Source organism: Arachis stenosperma, chromosome 10 (assembly GCF_014773155.1).
Source record: "Arachis stenosperma cultivar V10309 chromosome 10, arast.V10309.gnm1.PFL2, whole genome shotgun sequence".
In the NCBI taxonomy this organism is placed as follows: Eukaryota; Viridiplantae; Streptophyta; class Magnoliopsida; order Fabales; family Fabaceae; genus Arachis; species Arachis stenosperma.
This window is the reverse complement of record NC_080386.1, coordinates 69339738-69344476: the sequence shown is the minus strand read 5'-3', so window position 1 is coordinate 69344476 and position 4739 is coordinate 69339738.

The window sequence follows — 4739 nt, the reverse complement described above, 5'->3', positions numbered from 1 at the left end:
GAACAGGATAAGCAATTTGCCCGCTTTGCAGACTATCTAAGGACTCTTGAAATAAAGATTCCGTTTGCAGAGGCACTTGAGCAAATACCTTCCTATGCTAAGTTCATGAAAGATCTTAAGTCATAAGAAGGATTGGAGAGAAACTGAAAAAGTGTTTCTCACTGAAGAATGCAGTGCAGTCATTCTGAAAAGCTTACCAGAAAAGCTTCAAGATCCTGGAAGCTTTATGATACCATGCACATTAGAGGGCGCTTGCACCAAGACAGCCCTATGTGATCTTGGAGCAAGCATCAATCTAATACCTGCATCCACTATCAGAAAGCTTGGGTTGACTGGAGAAGTTAAACCAACCAGGATATGCCTCCAACTTGCTGATGGCTCCATTAACACCCATCAGGCATAAGAGGACATGATTGTCAAGGTTGGGCCCTTTGCCTTTCCAACTGACTTTGTGGTCTGGAAATGGAGGAGCACAAGAGTGCAACTCTCATTCTAGGAAGACCTTTCCTAGCAACTAGACGAATTCTCATTGATGTACAAAGAGGGGAAGTAACCCTGAGAGTCAATGAGGATGAGTTCAAGTTGAATGCTGTAAAAGCTATGCAGAATCCAGACACACCAAATGACTGCATGGGCGCTGACATTATTGACTCTCTGGTAGAAGAGATCAATATGGCTGAAAGCCTAGAATCAGAGCTTGAAGACATCTTCAAGGATGCTCAGCCTGATCAAGAAGAACCACAGGAAACAAAGGAATTTTCGAAAATTCCTCAGGAGGAGGATAAGCCTCCCAAACCTGAACTCAAACCACTACCACCATCCCTGAAATATGCATTTCTGGGAGGGGTGAAACTTTTCCAGTGATTATAAGCTCTGCTTTAAATCCACAGGAAGAGGAAGCACTGATTCATGTGCTAAGGACACACAAGACACTCTTGGGTGGTCCATAAGTGATCTCAAGGGTATTAGCCCAGCTAGATGCATGCACAGATCCTGTTGGAGGATAATGCCAAACCAGTGGTCCAACCACAAAGGAGCTAAATCCAGCCATGAAGGAGGTAGTGCAGAAAGAGGTCACTAAATTACTAGAGGCTGGGATTATTTATCCTATTTCTGATAGCCCCTGGGTGAGCCCTGTCCAAGTTGTCCCCAAAAAGGGAGGCATGACAGTGGTTCATAATGAAAAAAATGAACTGGTTCCTACAAGAACAGTTACAGGGTGGCGTATGTGTATTGACTACAGAAGGCTCAACAGCCACCAGAAAGGATCATTTCCCTTTACCATTCATAGACCAAATGCTAGAAAGACTAGCTGGTCATGATTATTACTGCTTTTTGGATGGCTATTCAGGCTACAACCAAATTGTATAATCCTCAGGACCAAGAGAAAACGGCATTTACCTGCCCTTCTGGCGTGTTTGCCTACAGAAGGATGCCTTTTGGTCTGTGCAATGCACCTGCAACCTTTCAGAGGTGCATGCTCTCTATCTTCTCAGATATGGTAGAGAAATTTCTGGAAGTCTTCATGGATGACTTCTCAGTATATGGAGACTCATTCAGCTCCTGTCTTAACCACCTATCACTTGTCCTGAAAAGATGCCAAGAGACTAACCTGGTTTTAACTGGGAGAATGTCACTTTATGGTGACTGAAGGAATTGTCCTTGGGCACAAAATTTCAAACAGGGGAATAGAGGTGGATAAGGCAAAGGTAGAGGTAATTGAAAATTACCACCACCTGCCAATGTTAAGGCAATCAAAGCTTTCTGGGGCATGCAGGATTTTACAGAAGGTTTATAAGGATTTTTCGAAAATTGCAAAACCTCTGAGTAACCTGCTAGCTGCTGACACACCATTTGTGTTTGACACAGTCAGCAGGCGTTTGAGACCCTGAAAGCTAAGCTGGTCACAGCACCAGTCATCTCTGCACCAGATTGGACATTACCATTTGAGTTAATGTGTGATGCCAGTGATCATGCCATTGGTGCAGTGTTGGGACAGAGGCATAACAAACTTCTGCACATCATTTATTATGCTAGCCGTGTTCTAAATGATGCACAGAAGAATTACACAACCACAGAAAAAGAATTACTTGCAGTGGTTTATGCCATTGACAAGTTTAGATCTTATCTAGTGGGATCCAAAGTGATTGTGTACACTGACCATGCTGCTCTTAAATACTTACTCACAAAGCAGGATTCAAAACCCAGGCTAATAAGATGGGTGTTTCTTCTGCAAGAGTTTGATATAGAAATAAGAGACAGAAAAGGGACAGAGAACCAAGTAGCCGATCATCTGTCCCGAATAGAACCAGTAGCTGGGGCGTCCCTCCCTTCTACTGAGATCTCCGAGACTTTCCCAGATGAGCAACTCTTTGCCATTCAGGAAGCTCCTTGGTTTGCAGATATTGCAAATTATAAAGCTGTGAGGTTCATACCCAAGGAGTACAGTAGTGTGCAAAGAAAGAAATTAATTTCAGGTGCCAAGTACTACCTCTGGGATGAACCATATCTCTTTAAGAGATGTGCTGACGGAGTGATCCGCAGATGTGTACCCAGAGAAGCACAAAGGATCCTATGGCATTGCCATGGATCACAGTATGGAGGACATTTTGGAAGTGAGCAAACAGCCACTAAAGTCCTCCAGTGTGGCTTCTACTGGCCTACTCTCTATAAAGATTCCCGAGAGTTTGTGCGTAACTGTGACAGTTGCCAAAGAGCTGGTAACCTGCCTCACGGATATGCCATGCCTCATCAAGGGATATTAGAGATAGAATTGTTTGATGTATGGGGAATTGACTTCATGGGGCCATTCCCACCATCATACTCAAACACTTACATTCTGGTGGCGGTGGACTATGTATCTAAGTGGTAGAAGCAATTGCTACACCCCTAATGATACCAAGACCGTGCTAAAATTCCTCCAGAAACACATCTTCAGCAGATTTGGTGTTCCCAGAGTACTAATCAGTGATGGGGGCTCTCATTTCTGCAATAGACAGCTACACTCTGCTATGGTTAGTATGGAATTAGCCATAAAGTGGCAACTCCGTATCATCCACAGACAAATGGGCAAGCTGAAGTCTCTAACAGAGAGCTAAAAATAATCTTAGAACGGACTGTGATAGCCCGAAGAAAGGATTGGGCAAAGAGCTTAGATGATGCTCTATGGGCATACAGAACAGTATTCAAGACTCCTATAGGAACCTCTCCATACCAACTGGTGTATGGGAAGGCCTGTCATCTGCCCGTGGAACTGGAACATAAAGCCTACTGGGCAACCAGATTCCTAAACATGGATGCTCAGTTAGCTGGTGAAAAAAGATTGCTCCAGTTAAATGAGCTAGAGGAGTTCAGACTCAATGCCTTTGAAAATGCAAAAATTTATAAGGAAAAGGCAAAGAAGTGGCATGACAAGAAGTTGTCAACCAGAGTCTTTGAGCCAGGACAAAAGTTCTGCTCTTCAACTCCAGGCTCAAATTGTTTCCAGGAAACTCAAATCCCGATGGAGGGGTCCGTATGTGATCACAGGAGTGTCACCATATGGATATGTTGAGCTTCAGGATATGATTCTGACAAAAAGTTCATTGTTAATGGACAGAGAATCAAGCATTATCTTGAAAGCAATTTTGAGCAGGAATGCTCAAACTGAGACTTGAGTGAGTCTCAGTAAAGGTCCAGCTAAAGACAGTAAAGAAGCGCTTGCTGGGAGGCAACCCAGTCATTAGGAGCTATATGATTTGTTTTTACAGAGGCAAGTATCAAAATGAAGGAATTCACAGAGTTACAGAAGGATTCAGCTCAAAAAGCAGAGAAAAAGAGCTTACTGGCAAAAAAATGCCAGTAAGGGGCATTTTGGGCGTTAAACGCCAGAATGGGTACCATTCTGGGCGTTTAACGCCAGGAATGGTGCCATTTTGGGCGTTAAACGCCAGAATGGGCACCATTCTGGGCGTTTAACGCCAGGTGTCAGAATCCTGGGCGTTTAGAAAACGCCCAGATAAAGCTTTCTGGCGTTTAACGCCAGCCAGGCACCTGGCTGGGCGTTAAACGCCCAAAAGGGGCATCAATGGGCGTTAAACGCCAGAATGGGTGCCATTCTGGGCGTTTAACGCCAGAAAGGTGGGGGGACCACAATTTCGTTTTCAACTCAAATTTTTTCAAACTTTCCTTTTATTACCCATACTCTTCTACATAAATGCACTTCAAACCTTCATCATTCACTCTCAAATCTTCACAAATCAAAACCATTCTTCAAATCTATCTCAATTAATCCCAAATCTTCTTCAAAAAGTCACCCTTTTTTTCAATTCTCTCCATATCTTCTCAAATCTCTTCTTATTTTTTTCAAATCTCCTTCCTCCCCCCCTTATAAGACACGTTCGCCCCTCATTGCCCACACCATTCGAATTTGCTCCTCTCTCTCTCTTCTTTCCTTTCTTTTGCTTGGGGACAAGCAAACCTCTAAGTTTGGTGTGCTTTTTCCGTGATCACTAAGCCAAGATTCATCAATATCATGGCTCCTAAGGGAAAACAACCAATTTAAGAGGCAGAAAGAGAATAATCCAAAGAATCTTTGGAATCAAGAGAAGTTCTTAACCAAAGAACATGAAGACCATTATCACAAAATAATGGGTCTGAGGTCAGTGATCCCGGAAGTAAATTTGATCTGAAAGAAGATGAATATCCGGGGATCCAAGAGCAAATTCGAAACAGAGGATGGGAAGTTCTAACCAATCCTG